The sequence below is a fragment of the Canis lupus genome, chromosome 2 (assembly GCF_003254725.2).
Source record: "Canis lupus dingo isolate Sandy chromosome 2, ASM325472v2, whole genome shotgun sequence".
NCBI classification, from domain to species: Eukaryota; Metazoa; Chordata; class Mammalia; order Carnivora; family Canidae; genus Canis; species Canis lupus.
The window spans coordinates 60,112,464-60,130,271 of record NC_064244.1 but is presented as its reverse complement, the minus strand read 5'-3'; the positions used below and the strand labels follow the sequence as shown (position 1 = coordinate 60,130,271).

General features: G+C 47.4%; 1 long non-coding RNA gene across 1 annotated transcript; it reads left to right on the top strand.

Moving 5' to 3' along the window:
* The first annotated feature begins 1,077 nt into the window (after positions 1–1,077).
* LOC112660518 (uncharacterized) lies at positions 1,078–15,762 on the top strand. The gene is made up of 3 exons (XR_003137000.3): positions 1,078–1,402; positions 1,755–1,879; positions 14,100–15,762. It is a non-coding gene; the product is annotated as an uncharacterized LOC112660518 (long non-coding RNA).
* The last annotated feature ends 2,046 nt before the right edge of the window (positions 15,763–17,808 follow it).

Below are 17,808 nucleotides of genomic sequence, written 5' to 3'. Positions count from 1 at the left end.
CAGTGCTCTTAGAGTATCTGTTTGGTGCCAGGCTGTGCTCGGAGTCACCAGGACAGAGTGTGAGCAAAGTCAGCCAGGTGCCTGCGTGGGAGGAGCCCCATCCTGGCCTGGTGCAGGAGACAGAGAGTGACATCTGCTGTGATCTGAACCGGGCACCATGGGAGGGGATGGCAGATGGTTATACCTGACCTGAGTTTGGGGGGCCATAGGGAGAGACACCTCAGCTTATTTCTGGACAGAACCCATTTCCGGGGACAGTGACATGAAATGAAATGGACTGTCTAGGCTGGAAAAAGAGTCCACTCTTTCCTGCCCTCCCAATCCATCCCCTGCCACCATGACCCTGTCTGCATGGAGGAGAGTGGATTAGAAGGATTTCTCTGAAGTCACGCAGACCTGTGTTGAACTGCTGGGTGGCCCTGGGTAGGTCGTGGGACCACTCTCAGCCATAGTTTCCTTGTCCAGGCATGGGGACAGATGAAATAAGCACGGTGATGCAAACCACAGCTCACTGTGTCAGGTGCTGCCGGTGTGTCCATCACAGATTCCCATGTGTCACCTCATTTAACCCTTGCGACATGCCCTTGAGATCAGCACTGGTATCAGAGCCAAGACCAGGGTGAGGCGAGTGAGACCCTCACTACAGATACAAGATTGAAGGGGGTGCCAAAGAACTCAGTAACCAAGAAATGATTTTAATGCAATTTTTAAAAAGTAAATGCAAAAACAAACAAACAAACAAGCAAACAAAATCCAGGGTGACCAAACTATCAAGATTTTAAGTAAGACAGCACTTGTGTGATTCGGCCTCATGCTAATCCTGGCTCTGCATCACCCCATTTTGCAGATGAAGAACCGAGGCTCGGGGAGACTGTGTCTCCTCCTGCCTTATAACTGAGGGGCAGCGACAACAAGGCAGCGGCCTCTATTCTGCTCCTCCAGTCATTCACCCCTCGCAGGGGAACAGGAAAATAGACAGTGACCAGCACGGAAGCAGGGGCAGCTGGGCCGCTGGGCTGAGGACCGGGTTACTGTTTAACATGCATCCAGAACCCGCAGCGCACTTTGAAATCGAAATGGACCAGGAAGCGCCCTGGTAAACTTAGCTCTTTAGTCTTTTGGGGGCACCTGGCTGTACTTCAGAGAGAAAGCAGATGAAGCAAAGACAAGCCCATTGTCAGGGACCCCAGATGGGAAGGAACAGAGAATCGGACACCAGGGAAGAGCACGTGGCTACTTGAAAGACATCACCCAGGGAAGGAGGAAGGAGCAAGACATAATCGTGTTTTTCTTTTCATGTGTTTTTTTTAAACGACTTTTACAAACATGAGTTCATCTATTCATGACAAGATAGAGGTGGTGATTTTTATTTTACTACTGAGAAACTGCAACCCCAGAGAAGGTATGGAATTAACTCTGGGGAGATAGCATGGCTGCTTCCTGTTTGGGGGTCCGGGAGGCTAGAACTCACGGCCTCTGCCCCCTATCCCTGCCTCTTTTCCCACAAATTCCATCTCAGCCGCTGCACAGACCAATACGCTCATTACGCAGAGCTCATTTTGATTAAACTCATAAGCAAGCACTAAGCTCACGATGTCTCTGAACTGGAAGGTACTGGTAGTTCTCTTGGCTCAGAAGCTCTGTGCCGTGAACACACCTACTTTCCCGTTCCTGTGTGTGCTAAAGTTATTCTTTACACCAGCATTCTGGATGTTGCACTCATAACCTGTTACATTTTCTTGTGCTTCTGTCAGGATCTTTCCGGCTGTCAGTGCTATTGTTGGCTCCTGTAGATGAGCATTGTAGAATGGCCCCAACAAACCAGGTCTCCTGCACCATGGGCTTCCCAGTGTGATATTGCTGCTCCTCCCAGCAGTCGGTAGGTCTATTTCTGGGCTGGTCTTGGGCTTGCTTATACTTAGAGAATGTGGCCAAAGTGAATGTGGCCCAAAGGTGGAAAGAACCCAAGTGTCCTTGGATAGCCGGGTGAACAAAATGTGTTATATCCATACATTGGAATATTATTCAGCCTTAAAAAGGAAGGAAATTCTCACGTCTGCCACAACATGGATTAAACACCCTATACTAAGTGAAATAAGCCAGTCACAAAAGGACAAACATTGTATGATTCCAGTTCTTTTTATTTTTAAGATTTTTGAGTTTTAAAAATTTATTTGAGAGAGAGTGAGAGAGCACAAGCAAGGGGAGGGCAGAGGGAGAGGAAGAAGCAGACTTGCTGCTGAGCAGGGAGCTGGATGTGGGGCTTGCTCCCAGGATCCCGAGATTATGACCCAAGCTGAAGGCAGACACCCAACTATCTGAGCCACCCAGGTGTCCCTGTATGATTCCACTTCTAGGAGATACCCAGAGTAGTGAAATTCCTGGAGGCGGAGGCAGTGTGGTGGCTGCTGGTAGCTAGGCAGACTGGGGAATGGGGATTTAGTGTTTTATGGGTAGACTTTCTGTTTGGGAAGAAGATGGAAAAGTTCTGGAGATGGATGATGGTGATGGTGGCACAACCACATGAATGTACTTAATGTCACTGAATTATATACTTAAAAATGATTAAAGTGGTAACCTCTATGTTGCATGAATTTTATCACAATAAGAAGACATTTTGGAAAAAGCAAGGCTGGGTGAATTTGGATCCTAGGCCTTAAAGGGCCTCGCAGTTCCTGCCTTGGCTCTCTTGGAACACCTCCCCAAGACTGCCAAGCCAGGGAGCCAGTCCCACCCTCCAGAGGGTGAGGGGACACTTGGAGGGTCCTGAGGTGCCCAGTGGCAGCCAGGGTGGGTAAGGTCAGCTGGGACTTCCCAGCCTAGTACACCTACTAGCTGACTTGTGTTGCATGACTGGGTCCAGGGAAAACCCAAGGAAGAGCTGCTCAGCTGAGCCTCAGAACCGGGAGAAAGACTACTGTTCCTTTAAGCCAATCCTTGCGTCTTTCCTTTCAGTTACTAACCTCTCTTCTCCATTTCTCTGTTCATGGCTTTGGGGAAGACACATATTGTGCTCTTCCATCTAACTCCTATTTGATTTTTTCTTTTCTCTTAAAACACAGAACAAAGCCTTCTATTTCATTGTCACGTCATAGCCAGGAATTTCCATCCTACCAAGTTTAAGTGATTGCTGGAGGGTCAGAAAGTAAAATACCAACCTTAGGTCTCCATCACCCTAAAAGGCTCATGGATATCACATGAACACCTGTCTACAAGCTGTGAGCTCTCTCCCATGGGAAGCCTCCCCAAATTCTACATTAACTAAGGTAATTTTTTCCTATTTTCCCAGAAGAGGCTGAGCTCCCAGGAAATACATTGTTTACCTTTCTCCATGTGGAATAATAACTTAAAAGTGGCTTTCTTAACCAATTAAGTTAGAGTTTAGGTCAATGAAACATGGACTCTCACTCACTGCTGATGGAAAAAGTCAGTGGTATGATCTTTCTGGAGATAGTGTGGCAATCTTGACCAAAACAATTAAAAATATACATATCCTGTATGCCCCCACATTTCACTTTTATTGATTTGTCTGTCCTAAATAAATAATTGTGGCTATGAGCTGAGATTTAGCTGCATCGAAGTCCATCATGGTATCAATTATATTCATGAAAAATTGGGAATAACCTAAATGTCCAACAAAAAGGGATTGGTTAAATACTTTAAAGTACAACCATAGAGGGGAATCCTATGCAGCCGTTAAAATTCTCTTGTAGGATAGTCAGTGGTATAAAAAGATGCTCATAATCTGTTGTGAACCAGCATCTCAATAAAACAATTTAGTATGATTTCACTTTTATGAAAAATGTATTTATATAAAACATGTTCAACATGTTATATATGTGTGTGTGTATAAGATATACAGGAAGTTGGGACTCCTGGGTGGCTCAGTGGTTATGTGCCTGCCTTCGGCCCAAAGCATAATCCTAGAGTCCCAGGATCGAGTTCCACTTGGGGCTCCCTGTGGGGAGCCTGCTTCTCTCTCTGCTGTGTCTTTGCCTCTCTCTCTTTGTGTCTCTCATGAATGAATTTAAAAAAAAATCTTTAAAAAAAGATATACAGGAAGTTATATACCAAAATGTTAACAATGGTACTTCTGGGAAATAGAATTAAGATTGATCTTAATTTCCCTTTTCTCCCATAATTCTATAATTGAGTGTAAACTTAAATGTTTTATACTCGGTGGTTATTATTTTTACATTAGGAAGAAACACAATAAAAGAGGTGGTGACATTCAGTTAGAAATACCCACCAAACAAAATATGTAGTCTTAACCATGGACAAGAAGTTGAGAAAACATCATCCTTCCCTGGCCCAATTTTTTAAATATGCAATTTGGAAGCAGCAAAGCCAGGTGTCCGAGACTCTGCTATGGAGCAGAAGAGGGAGATGTTGAGCATCGGGTCAGGATCACTAAAGAACATTTGTTCACTCAGCTTCCCACAGATCCTTGTCTAGGGAGCATAGCTAAAGACACTAAATGTGGTCTCCATCTGGATGGCCCCAGGCAACTGGATTAACACAGTGGCCCATGGAACCAAATCCCTGGATTGGAATCCTGGTTGTGCCTGTTACCAGCTTTGGCTCTTGGACAAGAATCCCAGATGCCAGTTTTTTGTTTACATGACGTAGGCTCAGCCACCATCTTGCTTGTACTGGCCCATTGGATGGTGAAAGGATTGAAAACAGAAGTTTCCGAGAAGAAATTTTCCTGGGAAAACCTAGAAGTTTTCCCAGAAGAAAGCACTGGAAGTAATTTAAAAATATCCAGGATCAAGGATTACTTCCTGGGTGAATCTGTGGTTCACCCCTCCCTGCCCTCCCTGGACCGCCGAGTTGGCTCTCTGGGCCTTCCCAGGGTGAGGAAGGGCAGTGGCCTTGGCACACACTCATTTCTCCTGGACTCTGTGTCAGGCGCTGACACCCCAAATGGCTCCCGGAGGGGTCGAGGTGTAGAGGCATAGCCTATCTGTGCCCCACATGGAGAGGCCAGAAGGAAAGACAAATGTTTTAAACTCTCAGCCACCCAGCCTCCTGTTCTTGATATTTCTCTAACATATGCTAACATATGCTTTCCTCAAGAACTTCAAAAACCTGCTTTTAGCAGCAATGAAAATAGGACCATGCGTCCAATTCAACCCTAAGCTTCAAAGTTTCCCTCTAATACCATTACCTCATGTACAGAAGAAAATGTAAATCTAAAATATGCTGGTGATTATAACCTTTCTTCCTGACAGACATTGTAATATAAATGCACATAAATTGAATTTCTTCTTTAAAGAAATTTGAATACCTTTGGAGCATTTTAGCAAATCATCTGCAGCCCTCGTGGCACCACATCAATGATCTGTGGAAAAGTGATCTGTCTGTAGCATGACTTCTGCAATAGAAGGATGGAGCAGGGCCGGGACATGCCAAGAAAAATAGGACGTACTTTATTGATATTCAAAATTTATTTTATTAAACTCGCACAAAAGAGACGCGGGGAGCTGGTGCTACCAGGGAAGGAGCTTCAAATATTAACTCCCTGAGTCCTGCTCACATCGTCTGCCTGCCAAAACTGGGGAGACAATGAGGAGAGACAAGCAATTGCAAATCTGCAGTTTTTCTTCATTTGGACTCTGCCGCCAGGCTACAATGCAGAGGCCTCGCATTAACTACAAAATCAGAAATGGTAGTGGTGGTGAGCATTCGTGGGAGGCTACGATGCATCAGATAAGAAGAGTTCTTGGGCCCAGATGGCCTTTGGGGAGGAGGGAAGGAATGTTTGAATGGTGTGCGCTCACCAGCTTGCACCCAGATAGGAAGGCAGCCGCTGAGGTCTCCGTCCTCTCAGGGGCTGAGTTCAGGCCTGTTGGGGACTGACTGCTGATTGTCACTGCGAAGCTGGTAGGTTTAGAAGTCATAATAACAAAAACTGTGCCCAGCCCTCGAGCCTTCCCACCACGGCTTGAACTCTGGTCCTGGGCCTCTGTTCCACTCTGGGCTGGCATGTGAAAGCGACCAGTGTGCTCATCCAGTGCTTCTTTGGATCTGTGCTCTAGGGCTGTGGTTTGGGTGCTCGACCTTAGCTCCGCCTGGAGTTGCCCACCGTCTAGAAACCTCCAGGATCGTAGGAAAGCTGCTGCTGGATTTGGGCTGGGTGGGAGTTTCAGGTTAGGAATGCCGCCTGATGTACCTCATCCATAAATGCTGGAACTGCATTTGCAGGGGACCACTGTCCTCCAGGAGCGAATGCGGCACATTCCCTGTGGGCCCCCTGCCCTGGGCCAACCACCACAAATAATGAAATGATGGTATGTCCACTTTCTCCATCACCTCTGGGCTCCAGGGGCCTGAAACTTCACCACACACGTTCCTGCAGCCAAGAAGCCAGCTGAGGCTACAAATCCTTTGGGCTGTCTGGAGGAGGCATCAGGGCACCCCTTTGCTTGGGCTGCTGGTCCTAAGTTAGGGCAGGCTCCTGTGCAGCTCTTCTTTGATCTCTCAGAGCATGCACCACCACCCCCTTACAAAGTAAAGCCACCAGCCCTGATCAGGGACAGGACCTACTATGACAGTGAGAGGATCTACAGGGGGAGCAGGAGGAGAGGAGAGTGATTCTGAGCAGGGCCTCATGCCAGACTGCCCAGGTTGGAATCCTGGCTCCACCACCTTGGGGCTTAGAGCAAGTTAGCTTCCCCATCTATGGCTCAGTTTGCTTATCAGTGACATGGGGATAACACTCTCAGGCCACATGACATGAAACTGCCATCAGTGCGAGTCAGAAACAGTCGATTAGTGGCAATAGCGTATGGTTCGTCCTACTAGGACGTACCCACGAGTCGTGGGGAAATTAATGAACAGGCACATGTACAGAACTCAGGAATGCGCAGAGCACGGGGCTAGAGCCTATGAGGGTTAGTTGATCCGGTATTTATTCTCACCTGTGCTCTGCGGCCCACGGGAGAATTAGTCCTCACGGGGGTTCATTTTCCTGGGGTTTGTCTAGACTCATGGGGTTTAGGGAGGAGAGAAGATCCAGCTGACCTGGATCTGCATGGCCTTCTGTCCTCTCCTGTCCCACTCGCCTGCACTGAATCAGTGCACCTAGCACTGCTGCCCCGCACGCTGGTTGTCTCCCGCCCGCATTCATTCAGCCAGGGCTGAGTCAAAGGTGAGGCAGGTGATACAAAATTTGCATAGGAGCCAGAAAACCCAGTGATCAGGATAAAATAATATTTTAATGCCGTATTTTTCTTAGAATCAAAATTATTGTGAAAAATCCATGATAAACAAAATAGCAAAGCTTTAGAAAAGAAGACACCCAACAGAGCAGGGACTGGCGAGGGAGGGGGTGACTCAGACTTGGGTGGGGTAGGGAAGCTGCGGCGGGGGGGGGGGGGGGGGGGGGGGGGGGTCCGTGGGGTGGGGGTCGAGGAGGGCGGCCTCCCCTCGTTTCCTCTTGAGCCACTAGTTATTGCTGCTCCACCTTTTCCATCTGTTACTTCCAGTCGGGGTTTTATTTTATTTTATTTTTCATGAATTTGGAGAATTTCTTTTTGTTTGAAAAAAAAAAAAAACCCCAGCAACGGCGAGGGCAGATCATGTGACGCTGCGGCTGCGTGTTGGGCCGCGGTCTGCCCCCTCTGACAGCGCTTGTTGCAATCACATAATTGCTTGTTAGACTGAACTGTACTGATTTATGGGGGATCAATCTTTCTGCTGGTCTCCGTTCCGCAGGGTTCCGTGCCAGGAGGTTGTCAGAGAAGCTCATTTTACTAGAAGAGAGAAAACAAACAGGGAAAGGGTACTTGCACATGTGGAGGCCTGAGAACAGTGTTCTTTACCCCCTCTGCCACCTATACCTTTCATTATTTAACACCCCACAGGCCACAAGTGAGTGGAGGAGATCTCCAGAACAAGCCCGGACTGTGGCCCAGGTCACCTGCCTTGTCCCTACGCCCCCTCTCGTCTGGAACACATGAAAGGATGTGAAGTAGAGGAGCTGCCCTTTCCCTGATCTGTTCCTTACAGACCCTGGCAGAGTTTCCCTAGGGGGATTTGCAAAGCTCTTAACCTTGGTGGAGGCAGGGGGGCTCCAGTGGGGACCAGTGAGAGGCAGCTGGTCCGAGGAGGCAGTGGATCTTAGCGGCTGGGAAAGCTGGAGTGCGAATCTAGGCTCTCAGACTCCCTGCTATGTGGTCCTGGACAGGTCAGTGAGCCTCGCCAAGCCTCAGTTTCCTAACCTGTAAAGTGGGACTTCCTCACTGGGCTCACATACCATGAGAAGAGTTGAAGTGCGTGAAGCCGTGGGCACAGTGCCTCGCGTATAGTAAGTGCTCATAAATGCTGGTGAACCCGGTAAAGTCACAGCACTACAGGGAGAATTGTGTATTTCTTTTTCCCTATTTCTCCCATTCTCTAGGGCAAACTCTGGGAAACAGAGCACGTTGGTCCTCTTCTGCATCCAGCCAATGTCGTGTATCCCTGAAGGTCAAAAACAAAGGTTACTAAGGAAAGGATGATGGGATTGGGAGCTGGGAAGCCTGGCTTGTAGTCCCCAGGCTTGAGCAAGTCCCTCTCCCATTCTGGGACACTAATTTCTCACCCGCAAAACAAAGGCTTGCCTGGACACGGCATCTCTGGAAGTTTACCCCAGGACCCTATGGGTGTTGCATCTTCTATAGCTCAGTGAGGGGAAGGAAGAAGGAGGAAGGGTTCTGGGGTCAAATTTATTTAGGGAAGGTTATAAGCAGTCCAACCAAGCTCCACACAGAACTTCTCAGAGCCCTTCCATGTTTAGCACTTTCGGGATCTGTCTGCCCATGGTTGGCCAAACATCATGGGGAAGCCATTCTGGAAGAGGCTGGGCTCGGGTCTTCTCTAAGGTCTGTCTACACCTGGGTGTGATTCTGAGGCTGACCAAGGGCAAGTAACTGCAGACAAGGCAGAGCCAGCAGCAAACACATACAAATCCTTTGCTCTTGTTGTGCTTACATTGTTAGGTCAAGAGAGACTAAATAAAGACATAATAGGTCAAGAGGAGGCGATACATACTAAGAAGGAAAATGAAACAGGTTAAAGGGACAGAAAGATTAGGGGCTAGTTTAGACGGGGATCAGGGAAGGTCCCTCTGATTTGGTAACATGCAAGCAGAGATCTGGATGGAGTGAGAAAGCCATATACACATCTGAGGGAGTGTTCATCCAGAAGTAGCAAACTGTAAGTGCAAAGGGCCTGAGGCATAAGCACATTTGGATGTTCAAGGAACAGGGAGAGGCCACTGGGGCTTGAGTGGAGTGAATAAGAGGGAGAGAAGTAGAAGAAAGTGACCAGAGAAGCATCTATAGAGCCTTGTAGGCTACCCAAGAACTTGGATTGTATTTTTTTTAATAACTGATTGAGACATATTTTGCATGTCCTACAGTTTACAATTTTTGAGTACACACCCCAAGGCCTTTATTTATCAAGTTGTACAATCCTCACAAAATTTATTTTAGAGCATTCTTATCACCAGCATGATTCCCATAAGTAAATGAAAAATCTTTTGAAAAAAAGATTTTATTTATGTATTCATGAGAGACACAAAGAAAGGGACAGAGACACAGAGGGAGAAGCAGGCTCCCTTCAGGGAACCCTGATGCAGAACTCGATCCCAGGACCCCAGGATTACAACCTGAGCCAAAGGCAGACGCTCAACCACTGAGCCACCCAGGCATCCCTCCTTTGAACTGTTTTTAAGTGTACAGTTCAATGGCAATGAGGACATTCCAGTTGTGCAGCCATCACCATCATCCACTTCTAGAACTTCTCCATCATTTCCAAACTAAAACTTTGTACCTGTTAAACAAAAAATTCCTATTCTTCCCACCCCAGCCCCCGACACCCGCCGTTCTATTTTCCTTTCTTCTGTGAATTTGACCACTCTGGCACCTCACACAAGAGGAATCAGACAGTATTTATCTTTTTGTGTCCAGCTTCTTTCACTTAGCGTCATGCCCTCAAATTCCATCCACGCTGTAGCGTCAGGATTTCCTTCCTTTTTTTCAGGATGACTGCTGTCCCATTGTATGTATTTGCTAGTTTGTTGATCCGTTTATCCCTTGATGGACATTTGGGCCATTTCCACCTTGTGGCTACTGTAAATGACACTACCTTGAACATGGTGTGCGAATCATCTTTAGAGCGGGAATGGTAGCAGTTACTAACCTGACACACCTGTCATGAGGATTTAATGAAACAATTCACACGAGTGCTCAGCACAGGGCCTGGCACGCAGAAGGTGCCAAATGGACACCATTCAATACAGATTCAATGACAATTGAGCTTGTTATTATCAGTGATGATCTGCTGCCAAGCATGTGATCGAGAAATAGCACAAAGCTCTGAACTTGAAGAGAGGGCATAGGGGGTTGTCCTTTTAAAACATAAATACAGTTTCTATTATAAAAATAACATGGCCATAGTTTTTGGAAATTTAGAATACAGCAGAGGGAAAAAAAGTCCCACCCATAATCTCACCACTTGAACTGAGTATCAGTTTCCTTCCACTTCAGAGGGATTCAACAGACTGTCCTTCAGTAGAATGGAGGGGAGCTGGAAAGCCTGGGTTTGGTGGGGTCGGGCTGGGGGTGGCCAAGGGACCCCAAGGAAGATCTGCCTTGAGAGCAGTCATGGTTGGGGATTTGCTTGTGCTTTCGAAAACCTGAGGCCCGGCTGGCTCAGCTGAGCTGGGATGCATTTTTTGGCTCCAGCGTTGGGAGAGAGAAATCAAGAAAAGGAAATATCATTTCCTTAACTACTAGGTATTAATATCCTGTTTAATTTAATTTCGGCTTTCTGCGCTGGTGAGCTTTTTTCCCTCTAACATACAGTGTCAGCTTGGCAGGGAGTTTCTGACAGTATCAAAAGAGGATTTAGCTCTGAATCCTTGCCATGAAAGTGTCTCTATCTGCGCCCAGTGTAGGCTTTCAGAAGCGAGCATTGTGTCCCGTGAAGACGGTAATTGAGTGAATGAGGCCTGGCACCTGGGCCTGCCGCGGAGCCCTGATAAGGACATAAAGACAGGCTGAAAGGGCCTGCTTGCCAGAGGCGGAGAGGCTGGCGCGTCCCCGGGAGGAGGGGAGCCCAGCCATCCCTGCAGAGAGCTGAACATGGGGAGCTCAGCCCCTGCAGCCCTGCAGAGGGGGGTTCCTGGGCAGAGCGGAGGTCTGAGTGTTCTGCACCTCAACACAGTGAAATGGCATACGCGGGGTGGGGGGGGGGAGATAAGCAGGTGGCAAGTGAGGTGGGGCTGGCCCAGCTGGCTGATATGCCCTCTGTTTCTTGATAAACACCATATTCATATTTGGCAGACCCTCCTCCAGCTAGCCACGTAAAAAATCCAGCCTCAGTTCGCTGGGCTTGTGTCTATTTAGTCTTGTCTTTTTGGGGGGGCAGTGTGTTCCACCATGTGGAAGACTGAATCAGGACCCCAGGGAGTCTGAATGGTTGATTTCCCTACTGATTCCAATGTGCATTCACCAGCCCTTGGTCAGGCCTTACAACCCTGAATGGGACTGCCCATCTCTGAGATCTCAGGGTTGATCATGAAACCCCATCCCACCCCAAAGAAAAACAAACTCATTCTGTTCCTTCTCCTGTGAACTGAAGACAGTTTAATGGATAAATGACTATAGGGTTATTGCCTACCTACCCACCCATCCATCCACCCATCCATCCATCTACCCATCCATCCATCTACCCAACCATCTATCCACCCATACCCCCCCATCCATCCACCCATCTATCCATCTACCCATCCATCCATTTCCCAACCATCTATCCATCCATCCATCGGTACACCCATACCCCCATCCATCCACCCATCCATCCACCTACCCATCCATCCATCTATCCAACCACTCATTCATCCACACATCCACCCACCTATCCTTCTATCCATCCACCAACCCCTCAACCCATATATCCATACATTTAATAGCCTACATGCCCATCTATCCATCCATTCATCCATCAACTTTGGAGATCCTGTTATGTGTCAGGCACTAGTGGATGACATCTTCTAAGGGGCTTTTAGTGGTGACAGCCTTGGATAAGAAGTTGAAGCTTAAATCCCTAATTAGCTGTGTGTACTTAGCTAAGTCACTGCTTTAGAGTTTGCCACAATTGGGAGCTACTCTAGTTAGGGGCAGGCAGACTTTTTAAACCATTTCTCCCAAACTCCAGTGGTTAATATAAGTTAGCTTCTTTCTCTTTCTTTCTCTTTCTTCTTCTTTTTTTCTTTCTTTCTTTCTTTCTTTCTTTCTTTCTTTCTTTCTTTCTTTCTTTCTTCCTTCCTTCCTTCCTTCCTTCCTTCCTTCCTTCCTTCCTTCCTTCCTTCCTTCCTTCCTTTCTTTCTTTCTTTCTTTCTTTCTTTCTTTCTTTCTTTCTCTTTCTTCTTTCTTCCTTCTTTCTTTTTAAAGATTTATTTACTTATTTGAGAGTGAGAGAGACAGCGCAAGTGGGAAGGGTAGAGGGAGAGGGAGACAGAGAATCTTAAGCAGACTCTGAGCTGATTCTGGAGCCTGATGTGGGACTTGGTCCCATGACCCTGAGATCACAACCTGGGCCACAACCAAGAGCGAGACACCCAACAGACTCTACCACCTAGGCACCCCAACATGAGTTCATTTCTTATTCATGATTCAAAATAAGTGTTCTTGATTGATGGACAGCTTTCCTCCGTGTAGTGACTCAGGGGCTCTGGTTCCTTCCATCTTGAAACTCAACCCTCTTATAGTCCATGGGGCTCTTTACAGTCTGCTGGTACATGAGGAAAGAGAAAAATAAGGATCAACTATGTGAGGCCTGAAAGTGGTGCACATCCCTTCTGCTCATATTCTATCCGCCAGAGCTCAGCCCTATGGCCATAGCTGACAGTAAGGGTGGCTGTGTGCCCAGGAAGGCGAGGAGAACACGCACACTAGAAGCGCCAGCAGGCTCTGCCATTGGATCTCCAGATGGTTTTTGATGTCAAAGAAACAGTAAAATGTTAGATACCAACACAAAGAGGTAGGTCAAAGATTTCTGGATTTCCTTTACTTCCCTGGCAGAAAGTTAGTTATTACCTCTGCTGCCAAGTGCAGGGAGATTCTTCAATTGATCTAACAGCCTGAGGCATCAGTGCTGGCGTATTCAGGAACAGATAGCAGAGAATTTTTTTTTTTTGACATCTCAACTCAGAACCTTTCTTTTCTTTTCTTTTTTAAGATTTATTTCTTTATTTTAGAGAGAAAAAGAGTGAGCAAGCATGAGCCAAGGGAGGGGCAGAAGGAGAGGGAGAACCTCAAGCAGACTCCCTGTTGAGCTCAGGGCCCAATGTGGGGCTTGATCTCAGAATGCTGAGAATATGACCTGAGCTGAAATCACGAGTCAGATGCTCAACCTACTGAGCCACCCAGGCATCCCCAAGAACCTTACAAATATAACCAGAACCCTGTACCAAAATGGAAATGAGAAGGTCAGGCCTGACCTCTTTAAATATTTGATCTTGGAAGGGAGAAATTAAAAGCCCATAGCATCATCCAATTATAATCTTCTTTTATCTGGAATTCTGATGGACAAGTTTATACTTAGTTTTTTCTAGAAATCTATCTAAGCATAGGTTTCAAAATCATTACCACCGTCACCATCATTAACATTTATTAAGTGCTTACCATGTGCCAGGTACTGTTTCAAGAGTTTGATAGTCTTTTTTTACCCATGTTTTGGGGCAAGTATGATTATTATCTCTGTCACAGGATTCTGGGACAGGAAGGCATTCAGCTAAGATCAGACATGCTATTGGGTGGCAGAGCAGGCAAGAATGATTTCGGTGGCTTTCCTTAAGCCCAACGGCATCAAGGTATCACTGGGACTTTAGGCCCAATGCAGGAGATTTTCCCGAAGATCCCTCCCAGGGCCGTGTATGTCAGTTTTCCCATCCATAAAATGGGGATGCCAGTCACCATCCTGTCTCTATGGGCAGCTTTGCTGAAAGGATCCTGAAGAGAAGAATGGGCTCGGAGGCACTTGTCCAAGCACACAAGGGCACACGTGAGCAGGATCATTGCTTTGAGTGTCCTATCATTTGTTTGCAGGCTTTTCTCTGCCTTTGGCCTCAAAATTGCTTCAAAAGCATCAAGTGACTTACTCAGCAGAGTGAAGGCTCGAGACAGAACATGCTGTGCAAATGCAGTGTTTGCCTTTGGAATATTAACCTCGAGAGGCTCGGGTGAGCTGGGAAGTCGAGAGCCTTCCTCTCGGTCCCTGGCAGCCTGCTCAGGCTGTGCGTGTTTTTCCAGCTCGAAGAGTGATGAGCCTCTTCTGCACACTCCAGATGTTTCCAGCCCTGCGGCGCCGTCGTCGTCTAAAGCAAGCTGCCGGGCACCGACTCTTCGGGTGACATTCTCCCACAGGTTCTCTCGAATGGGTTTGGCTTTGCTGCAGGGAACGAGGAAAAGACCTGTGTTTGTGTTTTCTCTCGTAAAGAATACGGACACCGTAATCTGCTTTACATCTGGGTCTGACTGCACACAAGAGAGAGTGGGTGGAATGGGTGGTGGGCAAGTCAGCTGCGGGGGAGGCGGGGGCCCCCCGCCGATAGCACACCTGTGTAGGTGTGACAGGGCAGCTTGCTGGGTGGAGGAGTCTCTGGAAGACTCGAGGCCCCTCCACTGGAGGCTGGAGGAGGGGACTGTTGCTGTTTTTCAGTGATTCCGGGCTCTTTCCCCCTTGGAGCATTTCTGGTTCTGTCTGGGTTTTCTGGAAGCAGTTAGAAGAAACAGCTGGATGTTGGAGGGAAAATGTCTAATGTGCTTAACATCTTTATAAAGGCGATTCACATTTAGAGAAAGGATTTGAGTTGATTTTCCCCAAACCAGCTCTCTTCTCTCTCTGTGCAAAGGCTTTCCTGAAACTTCCCAATGTGTAGAGGGTGGATTAAACAAGTGAGAAGTCATAAAGTGCAGCCCTATTTAAATAGAGGCACCTATGGCCCAGGCATCTGATTATGGATGAGTGTTGAGTGCCACTTGCAAAGTGTGCAGCCGGCCTGCCTTAAATAACACTCCCTAGGCCCAAGCAGTCCTGAAGAGGTTTCTAGGATTAGATCACAGCCTGGCAAAAGCAGAGCAAGTCTGGAAAAGTCCTAGGAGGATGGAAAAACATTTTTTCCTCTTTTGTTTCAAATCTATCAGATCAAGCAGCTGATGCAAGCTTTGGACCAAATGAAACATTTCAATAACTCGTATTGTTAAATCACAATCAGCTGGAGGAATTTGATTTGCGACCGGCTCAGAAGAATATTCTTGGGGATATTTTGAAAGGATCACCAAGAGCAAATTACTGCCATTGTTCCTTAAGGGAAAAAGGATTTGTTTTATTCCATAAACTGCAGGGCGCTCAGCAGGGTAACTGGCAGACGGAAGAGGGCCTCATCAAGTGTCTTAGTCAGCTTGGGCTGCTCTAACAAAATACCTTAGACTGGGTGGCTTGAGCAAGAGAAAGTTACTTTTCACAGTTCTGGAGGCTGGCAGGTCCTACTTCGAAGGGCCAGCTGATTTGATTCCTGGCTTGCAGATGGTCTTCTCGTTTAGTAGAGAAAGACAGCTCTTTCTTCCCATTGTTTCTTCTTATAAGGCCACTAACCCCATCCTGAGGATTCCACCCTGGGTCACTTGATTCCCTCCCAAAGGCCTCATCATCTCCAAATATTATCACATTGGGAGTTAGGGCTTCAACATATGAGTTCAGGCAGGGGTTGCCGGGGAAGGGGTGGGGGGGTGGGCACGAGTTCCATAGCACCAAGTCGCCTCTGGGACCCTCAAAACATTGAACAAACCAAGACACAAATGCCTTCCCCAGTGATGTCTGTTAGAGATGCTTCTCCCTTAAGCACAAAGGCGGGAAATATCCTAATTGTCTGTGTGGGTCACACAGTCACGCAGAAGGTCTGGCTCTACACATGGCGCTTTGTGCTGTGAGCTAGGCAACGTTTACACAGGCAGGCCTGGAACCAAAAAAAAAAAAAAAAAAAAGTGCCAAAGGATGAGCCTGCCGTTGCCGGGATTTTCCCTCAATGTTTATTGCATGAAAGATGGGCTTTGTCCTTTGGAGCATGGTGTGGGAAATAAACTTGGCCTGACAGGTAAACTCTTAAGAGGCCAGCAAATCCAGGTGATTCAGCGTGTGGAATCTCAGCCTCTCACTTGGCCATATTTTCAAAAGAGAAGACAGCTAATGGGAATAAGTTCCTTACATTAAAAATATACTTACACTTAACAGCACCAAACCACTTAAGTTGGCAGCGGACCAATTATTAATTAGACGAATGGCCTTTTATAAATCCCTCTGTGGCCTCCAGACAACTGATGGGTTTATGGTCCATGCATTAGGGAACGTGGTTCCTCTGTGGTTATAATTATCCACAGTTGCTGACCGTTTGAGGGTCATCACACCAAAAAACAGCTGCTCCGTGGACATGCTGTCCTGTGCCGCCACATGGGTGACGGGGAGGAAGCAGAAATAGGAGAGGAGGGTTTCCTTCTGCTGCCCTTCCTAGCTGTTTGATCTTGGCATAGCCCCTGGAAGTTTTTCCTTAGTTTTCTCTCCTGGATGTGTGTGCAAGTGATCCGTCGAGGTTACACCTGCCCCGTGACCCTGGCCGGACACTCAGAATGCTGCCTCCCTCCAGCCCCACCATCCGCGCCCATCCAATCAGAAGCAAAGAGACTAACTCCCTGCCCTTGACGACTATTGTTCCCGGGGAGCAGATCTGACCGTGTTGGACGCCAGCTTTGTTCCTGTCTGTGAATGTTCATAAAGTTGAAAGTTTTGGAAATTGGTTAAGTTTCTGTAACTCTTTAAAAAAAATATTTAGAGGCCGGGAAAAGAATGGCCTTGCTCCTGTAACACAAAGAGCTGCTTGGAGAAAAAATGAGTGGGAAATATGAGAAAGAGAGACAGAACATGAGAGACTCCTAACTGTGGGAAAAGAAGGGGGGGGGGGTTGTGTGGAAAGGGAGGTGGGCGGGGGGTGGGGGTGGCTGGGTGATGGGCACTGAGGGGGGCCCTTGATGGGATGGGCACTGGGTGTTATGCTATATGTTGGCAAATTGAACATAAATAAATAAATAAATAAGTAAATAAATAAGTAAATAAATAAATAAATAATAAAAAGAGCTGCTCAAGATCTTGGCTGGGGGTGCTGAGGAACAAGGATTTAATGGGGCCCCATAGGCATGGGATTAGTCCGGTCTATGCCCCGTGTCCATCCATGGAGGAGGAGACCCCACGGAGGTCACTCAGGGCCTCTCCATCTGGTGGTGCTCTCATCACCCCCTGCACCCGCGGAACCCTCCACCCCGTTAACTGCATCCTGACAGCAAACAGGAGCTCAGCGCTAAGATTGGATGCGCCCAGCCCCGCAGCGATGCCCATCAATTCTGCCCACTTCCCATTGGCCAGAGCTGGGTCACATGGCCACCCGAACTGCAAAGGAGGCTGGGAAATGTAGTCTACCTGGATGCCCAGGACGAAAGGGCAAACAGGTAGGTAGACAGTAGCGGGCTAGCCTCGGCCTGGCCCCAGTAACACAATCCCAAGTTGGTGGTTCAGCTGACAGCATGTTTTATTTTTGTGACTATGGATATCACAGGTGTGCTTTCTTTCTTTGGAGACTGAGAATACAAAAGAAAATGACTAAACCTCAAAGCCAGCCATTTCTCAGACTCTCTGGCTCCCAAAGAGCTAAAATCTTTAGATGTTAGAGGCTGCTCTGTTCACAACGAATGTCACATTCGTCCTAAG